General features: G+C 38.4%; 1 protein-coding gene across 3 annotated transcripts in view; it reads right to left on the reverse strand.

The window, feature by feature from the left end:
* Positions 1-12,497, reverse strand: part of LOC149220105 (uncharacterized) — a 520,911-nt gene that overhangs the window by 223,211 nt on the left and 285,203 nt on the right. The window lies entirely within an intron of this gene.

The raw sequence follows: 12,497 nt of genomic DNA on the forward strand, positions 1-12,497 counted from the left end.
TGCTTTGTTCGATCATGGAACTTTGGATTCTTGGCCAACTTTATTGCAGAGGTGTTATCAATCATGAGTGGAGTTGATTGTACTTGTTTTACCTGCAAATCTTCAAGAATTTTCCTAAGCCACACAATTTCTTTCGTTGCTTCAGCTGCTGCTACGTATTCTGCTTCAGTTGTGGAATCTGCTGGAACTGATTGTTTGTGTGATCTCCAGGAGACAGCTCCTGATCCAAGACTCATAGCATATCCTGAAGTAGATACCCCAGTTTCTTTGTCTCCATCGAAGTCTGAATCAGAGTATCCAATCAAGCTGAAGTCGTCCCCCTGTGTATACTTGATTCCAAGGTCTTGAGTTCCCTTCAAGTACCTTAGAACTCTTTCTGCAGCAGACCAATGTCCCTCACAAGGCTTTTGCATGAACCTGGAGAGGATTCCAACAGTAAATGAAATGTCTGGTCTGGTAGTAGTGAGGTAGATGAGACTTCCTACAAGCTGTCTATACTTTGTTGCATCCTCAAATTCGTTTCCTTCAATAGATGTGAGCTTTAAGTTTTGTTCCATTGGAGTAGAAAGAGGATTGCACTCTGTCATGCCAAATCTGTTTAACAAATCTCCAATGTATTTCTTTTGAGAAAGAAATATGGATTTTGGATGTTGGGTTACTTCAATGCCAAGATAATGATGAACATCGCCCAAATCAGTCATTTCAAAACTTTTCCCTAATTCCTTCTTTATGGATGCAATGTAGCTTTCATTGTTCCCTATCATTAAAAGATCATCTACATATACCACAAGATACACAACTGTTTTGCCAACTTTCTTGACAAATAATGTTGCATCATCAAGATCAAAATGATTGAAGTTGAGTTTCAGAAGATGCTTAGTTAGTTTTTCATACCAAGCTCGCGGTGCTTGTTTGAGGCCATACAAGGACTTCACAAGTTTGCATACTTTATGTTCATGTCCTTTCACAGCAAATCCTTCAGGCTGGGACATAAAAACATTTTCTTTTAGATCTCCATTCAAGAATGCAGTTTTTACATCCATTTGATGGACTTTCCAACCGTTCTGAGCAGCTAGTGCAAAGAGTGTCCGGATGGTGGCCCATTTTGCTGTGGGGGCAAAAGTTTCCTCATAATCGACCCCTTCCTTCTGTGCAAAGCCTTTTGCCACAAGCCTAGCTTTGTGCTTATCAAGTGAGCCATCAGCTTTGTACTTGTTCTTGTAGACCCACTTGCAGCCAATTGGTTTGGTTCCAAATGGAGGATCAACCAGCTTCCAAGTGCCATTCTTTATGAGGGCATCATACTCCTTTTTCATCGCTTCTTTCCATTCATCATGAGAAGCAGCTTCTTTGAAGGAAGTTGGTTCAAAATCTGTAGACAAGTTCAATTCACAATCATAAGTAACATCCATATCAACAGGTGAATTAGAGTCATCTACATCACCTCCATTTTGTCGGTTTGAATTTCTGGTTCCTATTTTTCCAATTTCATCAGGATGAACACTTTCAAGTGTCTTTGTCAGCCACTTTGGGGGACCTTTCTGAGATGGTCCAGGCTGCTCTGTTGATTGAGTTGGGACTGAATCAAGATTGAGTCTCCCAATTCTATCAATTACATCACTTAAAGCATCATCTGTTGTTGGAGTTTCATGCAGAGGAGATTGTTCTTCAGAAGAAGATTCCACATTTTGTTCTAGTATAGGAATCCCCCCTTCAAGATGTGGAATCTGATTATCAAATTCTTGAAATGATTTCGTTTTTGCGAATCTATCCAAGCGATCAAGTTGCCGCTCAACAACATTGTCAGATTTGGATGATTCAAGAAAAATGACATCTCTAGATACAACAAACTTTTTATTTACTTCATCATAGAGGCGGTATGCTTTAGAGGTGTTTGAATACCCCAGGAAGATACACTTACGACTTCTAGCACCAAGTTTGTTTCTATGTACCTTTGGTATCAAAGCATAACAGGTGGAACCAAAGATCCTGAGATGTTTTACCGAAGGAACATGTCCATACCACAATTCATAAGGAGTATTGTTTCTTATAGCATTAGATGGACATCTATTCTTTATATATGCAGCACATAGAATAGCATCAGCCCAAAACATTATCTTTACATTTTTGAAGAAAAGCATAGATCGTACCATATTCAAAATTGTTCTATTCATTCTTTCTGCTACACCATTCTATTGGGGATTATAAGGTACAGTTGTTTGATGTTTGATCCCATGTTGGCGAAGATAGTTTTCGAATTCATTTGATGTATATTCTTTTCCATTATCAGTGCGAATAGACCCAATATGAGATTGTGCATCATTTTCAATCCATTTATGAAAATTCTTGAATGTTTGAAAAGCATCAGATTTGTTCTTCAATAAATAAACCCAACACATTCTGGTGTAATCATCAATAAATGTCATGATATATTTATTTCCATTTGTAGAAGGAACAGGCATTGGACCACATAAATCAGAATGAATGAGTTCAAGCTTCCTATGTGCTCTTGAATGTGAATCATGAAAAGACTGTTTGCTATGCTTTCCTAGAGTGCAAGCATCACATTGCTTATGTTTCCTAGGAATTGTAGGCAAACCAGCAACACCATTTTTCTTCATTAAGCGGAGACTGTCATAGTTTAAATGTCCAAATCTAGCATGCCATAATAAACTTGATGGAAGTGTACCTTCTTCATGATGAGAAATATATGAGAAATGTTGTGCATGAGCAGAAGTTCCTTGCAATTTGAGAAGTCTTTCTTCTTCTATTCCCCTCATGACAAGTGAGTGGTCAGATGCTTTTCTTACCTCAAGTTTGCCATCAAACATATGAATGGAGTGACCTTGCTGGCGGATGTGGACCAAGGACAGCAAATTTCTCTTGAGCTATGGGAGATATAGAACATGATCCAGAAGAAAGTCTGGAAGACCAGGCAGTTTAAGCCTGATTGTGCCAAGCCCTGATGGCTTGATTTTTGACTGATCTGCAAAGTATACTGCTCCATCAACATTGTCAGTGAAATCTTCAAAAAAATCTTTCCTATGAGTCATATGACAGGTTGCTCCTGAATCAAGCAACCAATCATTTTTCGAAGAAGCAAGTGAAGCATTAAACAAATCTTCATTTACTCCAATGTTACATTGTGCCTCAATATAGTGAGCGGATTCAGGTGCTTTACCTTTGTCTGTATCATCAGTTTTACCTTTCTGCTGGTTTCTTTTCTACTCAATTTTGTCCCATGGTAGCTTGCATGTAGAAGCATCATGTGATCCATTTCGTTTGCAGCGAATGCAATGCAAATCTGCTTTTTCTCCTTGAGAATGTCTGCTCCCCCTGCCTCTAAAGTATCTTTCTCTTCTTCTTCGTCCACCTCTTCCTCTTGTAGAATCTTGAGCAGGATGCTTTTCTTTATGAGCAAGGCAAACAGTCTCTTCAGAAGATTCAGGGACTGTCTTCTTTCCAAAGGCTTTCTCTCTTTCAGCAAACTTTTTCACAAGAGAGTCAAAGGTTATATCTTTAAGATTTCCATTTGCTTGTAAAGACTCAAGATAATTGGAGTAAGTAGGATAGAGTGCCTTGAGAAAAGCAATAAGAGGGATATCCAGCTCAACCTTAGTGGATTTGATATCATGCATTATGGATTTTACTTCAGATGCAAGAGCAAGAGGATCATTATTTTTCAGTTCAAGAGTAAAGAGTTTAATCATGAGCTGAACAACTTCAAGTGCAGAATGTGAATCATAGAGTTATTTGAGCTTTTGTAAAGCTTCAAAGGCAGTGGAATATGATGAAATATGGCGACTTACTTCTTCATTTACAGATACTGCGATTAATGCATATGCTTTGCTGTTCTTGTTATCCCAAATGACGAGCTCTTTGTCTGATGTAGGCTGTACTGGGTCATTGTCTCCTTCTCCGACACACACTCCCTTCCACAACTCATTGAAGATGAGGGTGTGTTTTATCATCCGGGACCATTCAGGATAGTTCTCCTTGCCAGTGAGAACTATTCCTACCATAGAGATGATTGAATGCATTCTGTAAAAAAAACTTTTGCTGATAGAAAAGAATACTTCTGCCAGTGTACTCAAAAAAGCATTCTCAAAGGATTTCAAATCCACAATGTGACTCATATAAATCCATCATTGTATAAATTCACCTCACATAAACCTCATATAAGTTTTATATAAGTTCATCATATAAATCTCATAAAACTTTGCCTTATAAATCTTAAAAAAACTCCACCTTATAAATCTTATATATCTCATATGAATCCACCATATGAATCTCATATAAACTTCATATAAGTTTTATATAAATCCATATAAATCCACTATTATATATGCATATGGCATACGTCTCCTTTTAAAAACTCAATTACCACGTGAGATGGTAATTTCAAATATAATGACAACCACAAAAAAAAGGATCATACGACTTATATTCAGCTCGTACGATGAAGATGAATAAATAACCAGCTCTCACCATAAATTCCGAATCTGTGAAATGCTCAGAAATGTGATCAGTTAATAGATGATTGCATCGATTCTTCAATGTCCACGGATTACTGCTTAGTTTACCTTTCACGTGATTACAAATTCAATCTTGGAATTTATATAAAGCAGCGTTTTAACACAGCATTTCTGGAATTTATATAAAGCAGCGTTTAACACAGCTATTCTAGAATTTATATAAAGCAGCGTTTAACACAGCATGACAGGGTATAGCCAAAACACATTCAATGTATATATACCAGAACGGAGCAGCATTCTAGAGTGCATTCAAATCAGGAGCAGCATATTCAATATAGGGTTACCATTCAACTCAGGAGCAGCATTCAAATCAGGAGCAGCGTTCATACATTCCTTTGGCATGTAGATAGACTCATTCCAATGCGTGCTCGCTTCTGCCTGCCTCCAACGCCTACGATTGTCAAATCCTCTAACGCCTCTGACAACGTCTAGAATGTATTTCAGAGGATGAGCAGCACAACTTACAGTGAATATGAAAAAAAATGGTGAAATGTCAGGCACCAGTGTTAAGGTGACAGTGCGGAGCAGGCTACCATATTTATGAATAGGCAACATTTTTGAATGGAAAGCAGAGGAGCAGAGGAGCAGAATAGGGAGTTACAACAGCTAAAAAAAACCTGGCTCTGATACCATGTCAGGCCAGGCAGTAACTCTCCAAGGGCAGAAAAACTGATTGGTGTGTTTATTTCATAGGTATGTTATTGTTTTATACATTAGGAGTGATTGTTCAGTTCATCTTCCGATGACTGTTCACATTCCTGATTTATTTATGTTACAAATTCCCCAATCATGAAGATTAGGTGTCAACAAGATTTGTAGCTGCAATACAACAAAAAACACACAAACGATATACACAATGACCCAAAAAACACTAAAACCCTAAAAACCAAAATCAGAAAACTAAAATTAATTACAGATCTATGTACATAAATGGCAGATCTATCAGATCTAGGAAGTGTGAGTCCAATCCACTCCAAGATCTGATGATCTAAGGTTCTCAACAGTCAAATCTAACGATTTAGCACAAAAAAAAAAATTAAGTTTTTTGAATTTTTAAAGGAGGTACTGAGCTCAAAACCCTCATGCATCACCCATAAAAATATCTTATGATAAGCCCGTGATCAAATTCAAACTCGGCTCTTCAGAAAACACAGATCGGGAGTTGGTTGGTTCAGCCGAGAACTTCCCTAAACGCCCGATGATCTAATAATCAAGGATTTTCCTGCACAACTCAATTCAACCGTCAACATAGAGCGAAAGAACAATAATAAAATTCAGATCTAATAGAGATACCTGCTATTATATTTAAAACTTAAATTATCATTCAAACCCCAGTGACTGAGCAAGATACCTGTACTCAAATCGCTCTTCAGAAGCTATTATTAATGGCAAAAAAGAAATTACGCATGAAAATAATACATTTTACAGCATTTCCATGAAGAGTAACACCAGTAGAAATTAACCCCAAAGTCTTTCTTTATTGCTCATAAAAAGATTACAAGAGAGCTTTTCGCTTAGTACATGATCAAAAGATCGGATGATACTGACTGACAAATGACCTCCTATTTAAAGATAAATCTTCCAACGGCTAGTTCGAGTGATCCTTGTCAAAGTGATATCGACCATTGATGAGGATCAAAATTTCTTTTAATCTCATCCGTCGAAATTTTAAATATTGAGGAAATTTCGAATTTTTCAATTAAATGCATTTTAATAAATTCAAAAATTAAAATTTTGCATTTATTTCCTCAAAATTTTGACTTTGACTTAACCCCAGGGACCCAAGGCATAAAATTTAGCAAAATAATCAATTAACCTTAATCCCTGAACCTGTTAAGATTTAATTTTTTAAAGGATCCACGAATTTTACCTTTGGAAAACTTAAATTTACCTAGGACCTAGGACCTATGAGGGGATAAATTATTTTTCTAACCCTCAAGACACTTTACATCATGATTTTTTACATTTTTACATCTCAAGGGGGAAAACCCATTTGCAAAAGACTCTCACAAACTACCTAGTTCTTCGACACAAATATAATCTAGCAAATCAAGCAATTTGTAATAAAATAACCTAACCAAATAGTTAGGAATATTCCTAAATCACTTTTAGATAGACTCAATCTAGAACACTAGGACTCCCCTAAGATTCCAGTGACAAAATCCATTCCGGCTTTGAAGTAGGATGAAGGAAAACTCTGTTGACCATCCGAGAATGGATCCGTGAGACAAAAAACCTCCCGGAATGTAGACGTTATCAGAAAACTAGGTTTACCTAGGTGAATACATACACGACACGGATCTGCTGAGATTATTTACATTATACACACGCAGATTGGGTTTACATTATAAGATGATCCTCAGGCTGACGATGATAGCTGGATGGCAGGAACACGTCGATCAGGCACTATCCCGCGAAAAAGGGGGTTTAATGCTATGGGTCGTTGACACGTAGTGGTCAACATCTGGCTCTACTTGGGGACTTGTTGCTGCACTGGAGGAATGCGAGAATCCAGAATCTGCATTCACACAACACACAACAAAACATAAGTAGCGTCCATCCAAAAATCATCATATAATGTTAAGCACAGGAAAGATATAAGCTCTTCATTTATTAACTAGTCTAACAACATGAAAAACCAAATCTAACTACACAATGAAACACTGAAATAGCAGGGCATAAGATTAGAAATCCAATACAAAGGTGCCCTATGGCATCATATGCGTTCAATATAGTGTATACTGAGCATTTGCCTGCTTTCAGGCAAATCTGTCGGCCGTTTCTCGGATGTTCCATGTCCAATCCTGCATATAGTAGGCCTTTTTCCTATCCGAAAATCAAGTTGGTCGCGGCCATCTGATGCATCAAGTCACTTTCTCATTCTTTTTCTCTTGCGCTTTTTCTTTGTGGCAAGGTGTATCACTGATGACGTGGAACATTCTGTTTCAAAACTCTCAGATGAAGTATGTAGGGTATGCATGACATGTCTTTCTTCATTCTGCATTTGATTCTTATCAATTTCTGTTTTATCCGGGTCACCTTCAATTAGCCACTTTTCAATGGAGCAAATGACCTCCTCATAATAAGATGGAGCTTGCTGCAGCAGATAAGGAGGCTTCTGATCTATTGACGTCTCCTTATTTCTTTCATCATCTGACTGATGCTGAAATTTCTGTACCTGTATTGTTATGGCATCCATGTGGTTAGAGGGTTCAAGCTTCATAGCACTGACTTCCTTGGCATGGTTTTCCTCCATGGTCAATAACTTATTCTGAAGACATATCTGACCAACTTCTATGTCTTTTGTTACATTTTCATTCTCTTCTTTCATGCCACTGAAACAATTTTGTATATAGTTTATCTCTTTCTTATGATTTGCTTGCATGGTAGCCAACTGATCATTATAATCGAATGTCATGATGGTCATTTCTTCATCCATAGTTAATAACTTGTTTTGCATAGAATTAATTTCCTTGTCATGATTAGCTTTCATGGTTTCCATCTCCTTATCTCGCTTTTCCAAGTGGGTGTATAAAGTTCTCATATCCTTGACATAATCAGTTACAAATTTTTCTTGATTAAGCTCCATATTTTTAACCAACTGCGCTTGACTGAAATGCATGTCTTTAACCAACTGCTTTAGTTCTTCTATAATTTGCTTATCATTTTCCCTTTCATGGTCAACACTGATTTGATAGCTTGTCCCTGTTTTTTCACTATCATGGATTTGATCTGCAACAATGCAAGTGGATGGCACATTCTGATATGGAGAATTGTCTTGAAATCTTTCATCGACAGTTGAATCCTTCACAAAATCACTTTCATTCTGTTGCATAATTTTAGGGGCACCATATCTATCTTTAAAAGCATTGACGATGTCTTGTAAAGAAGCGAAAGAATCTTCAAGACAATTATTAAACCAATTCAAAGCATCACCCTCTAAAGAAAAGGCAAATAGACGCATTTTGACATCTTCATGATCATACTGGGGAGAACTACAATATATGAGCATTATACGAGTAAACCTGCATAAATGCTTTCTAACAGCGTCTGAATCACCACCTGAGAACAAAGACAATTTATGAATGGCCACTTCCAGAATATCATGGAGAACATTAGTAAAATGACACGGGGTAAACGAATAATCCATGATGAATAATGAGGGACCAAATGGATGATAGAGAGAGATCTTTGTTCAAGAAAATCAAGAGATCCACAAGAAGTGAGCTTCGAATAGAAATTCTTGTAGAAATGAAAGAAATGGAGTCACCGCTTGAACATGAATCTAACTCTAGGATCCAAAAGGCAACAAACAACCGGATATAAGGGAGGGCTTCTTGTCTGAGAAAAAATAAATGAAAAGAAATGGAGTCGCCACCCAAACAAGAAACGAACCGAGATGTCCAGGTGCTAAAGGTGCAGATGAAACGATTAATGAGATGACGAAAGATAGGGCGATGAAAAGATCAAATGACGCCAGGAAACGCTATGCCGCTTGACAGGCTAATGAATGGCGGAAAAGATGAGATGATTAAAACGATGTCGAAGAAATGTCGTTGAAACACCGAGAATAAAATGTCCTCGGCAACGGCGCCAAAAAATGTTGGCGTTGCCAGTAAAAATGATAAAGATGAAATGAGGAGAATGAAGATAAAATGTTGTTGAAGCGTCGAGAATAAAATATCCCCGGCAACGGCACCAAAAAATGTTGTCGTTGCCGGCTGAAATGAAAAGATGAGAAATGAGAAGAATGATGAGGAAATGTCGTTGAAACGCCGAGAATACTCTATCCCCGGCAACGACGCCAAAAATGTTGTCGCACAAAATGTCTAGGCACCATGACATCGGCTCAGATCGGGGGCTGTCACCCTGATCCCCAATCTCCCCCCTTAGCCTGCTGTAGGGAGACAGGTTAAACGAAGAGATTGGGGATTAGGGTGACAACCCCCGATCTAATCTGTTGTCGTGGTGCCTAGACATTCTGTGCGATAACAAGGCCGACTTGTAGATTTAATAGGGAAAATATAAATTCAAATTTCAATTCTCATCCTTTATTTTTTCTCCATCATTTTGCTAGATAAAATTCCGACCAAAGCTGCCAACCTTTAGCTAGGGAGGAATTATTTCAACTGCTCCATAGATTTCATCTCGGTTGAACAATGATGTCTCAATCCACAACTGATAGTAGGGGAGATCAATTTACAAAAACCAAGTCCATGGCAGTCATATATGACCTTGGTAAAGATCACACACACCCTATGGTCTCCAGGTCAAGCTCCATGACCTAAAGGAGTATATCATAGATCTCATCTCATCTCATCTTGGAAGAATGATCCACAATGACAATAGGGAAGATCGATTTACCACAACCAAGTCCATGGAAATCATAAATGACCTTTGTAAAGATCACACACCCCCTATGTCCATTGATTGATCCTCACCCAACTTGATCCTCAGTGATCAAGTGGTATAACATCTACATCCAATACTTAGGGAGATGAATTTACCATAACCAAGTCCATGGCAGTCGCTTCCGACTTTGCTAAACATCACACACACCTGATCCGTAAACTGTCATGGATATTCCACATGATAGTTCGTCACAACAGATCTGATAATATAATATTAAAAATCTGAGATTCTACAGTATTATAGTTTCATTTAATTTCTAGATCTGTAATATTAATTATAATTAGTGCATACATGTAAAAGTAAATCAAGCAAAAAAGTAGAGAACGAAAAAATAATCTCACACACACATAATACACAAGATATGCTCTCTAGGAAACCCTTTCGGGAGAAAACCCAACTAGAAGGTGAGGTCGCTTCGCTCTCTTTCTCTGTCTGGAAATATGGTTGCAGATACAAAGTAATGTTTGTGGCCCGTTAGCTGCTACAGTGCACAAATCCTCTCCGTGTGCTCTACCTCCTATCTCTCCTGGCTATTTTTGCTCAACTATGGAACAAAATGCTCTCGAAAGAATGGAATGCCTCTTCCTCCTAGTGGCCCGGTTATAACACAGCATGATAGCCAGTATACCATTGGTTAAGTTTGACTACATCAACTCTTAACTATAGTTACAAAATAGACTCTTCTAGAGTCTTTTACATCACAAACACGTGGCTAGCCCCTTTTCCATGAATAATGGGGGTTGATGCAGCATCCTCCCAAACTATAGGTGTGAAAACAAGAAGGTCGACTTTTGAGTGGCATAACTTTTGCATACGAACTCCGACTAATGCAATTCTTGCGCCATTGGAAATTCTTTTGTGTGTAGAATAGCATGAAAAGGTGTTGCACTTGAGCGGCAAATTTTTACCCTCAAAAAATGTCGTTTGATGCCTCAAAACACTCCCGAAAGGTTTCAGACCCCATTTCGCCAAACTGGGTCCCACCAGTAAAAATGGTCCCGTGAGTTGATTCCTCCACTTTTTTCACTCCAAATGCATCGAGATGGATGACAAACAATATAATGATCCAATCGGATCACACCTCCCCATTTTGGGAGGTTTTTGGGCCCCAAAAGCTTTTACTGAATGAGGTGAGGAAATTTTTCCTCCACCTTCTCCCTGGTGTACCATTTAACTTTGCCTGGAAGTTGTCCCTTCAACCCAATCTGCCAAAGGTCTTGTTGCTCTTGTGTTGTAGTTCTGGACCTCTTCTACAAAACTGTATCTTTTGTCAACTCTGCCTGAACGTCTAGGGCCAAATCCTCCACAGAAGGTAGGACTTGTTCCTCTTCCTGATCTAGCATGGAAGGTTCATAGAGTTTCAAATTCTTCACATTTACGACTGAGTAAATGCGCATATCTGGTGGTAAACTAAGTCGATAGGCATTATCACCCACCTTTTCCAGTATCTCAAAGGGACCGTATCTAAGAGCCTTGATTTTCTTACCAGGCCCCTACAACCTCTCCTTGTTCAACTGTAGCCATACTCTGTCTCCCACCTTGAATGATTTCTCTGTTCTGTGTTGATCATGTCTGGCCTTATACTTCTCCTGCGACTTTTGCAGTGTTTCCTGTACCTGTATATGGATCTGCCTGATCTTCTCTATAAATTTTTCAGCCCTCAAAGCATCTCCTGTAAGGTCTTCCTTCACTCCTCCTTGCTACCCATATGCAATATCCAAAGGTGAAGGTGGCAAATATCCAAAACAAGTTTCAAATGGGGACTTTCCTGTAGAAGTGTGGACTGCTCTGTTATAAGAATGTTGTATATATACCAGATTTTCATCCCAAGTCTTCGGATGCTTCTGGTTGTAACCCCTCAGAAGTTGCACCAAAGTCCTGTTGACTACTTTTGTCTGCCCATCTGTCTGTGGATGGAATGTTGTAGATCTCTTCAACTTTGTGTCCATCTTCTCCCACAATGTAGTCCAGAATGCACTGAGAAATCTCGTATCTGTTGGGTCCCTATAATACTAGTGATTACCCCATTACTATTGTAGTTATACCCCTTATTTATATTGTTGTGCCCCTATTACCCCCATGTTGTTATTTTTGTACCCCATAGAATCCCTCTATTGTTATTTTTGTGGCTTTATATTATTATTGTTAGGTCGGCTGGATTATATTGTGACTCCTTAGACTCCTATATATAGAAAGGAGGTTTTGTCATTTGTATCATCGAAAAATTGTTCATTTATGTAATGTAAAGGAGGTTGCCCCCTCGAAGAGACTGAATTCTAAGGCATTGATCTATCTTTTCTATCTTTTCTTGAGCTGGTTTCATAACATTTGGTATCAGAGCTTTGGATTCTAGGGTTTCGCTGCTCCAAACAGGTCATCGTGGCATTTTCGCTATAACTTTTTTCTGTGACGTTTCAGAAGTCGCAAAAAAAACCCATTTGAGAAGAAATCGCGCTGAACCTTGGGTCTGAATTTCAGAGCTTTTCGCGCGATACTTGCGAAGATATGATCTGAGGAAGTTGGTCTTTTTGCAGACTCCTGAATTACATT

The sequence above is a fragment of the Pinus tabuliformis genome, chromosome Q (genome assembly GCF_031772625.1).
Source record: "Pinus tabuliformis cultivar Carrire ecotype Pingquan chromosome Q, CPIR1, whole genome shotgun sequence".
NCBI classification, from domain to species: Eukaryota; Viridiplantae; Streptophyta; class Pinopsida; order Pinales; family Pinaceae; genus Pinus; species Pinus tabuliformis.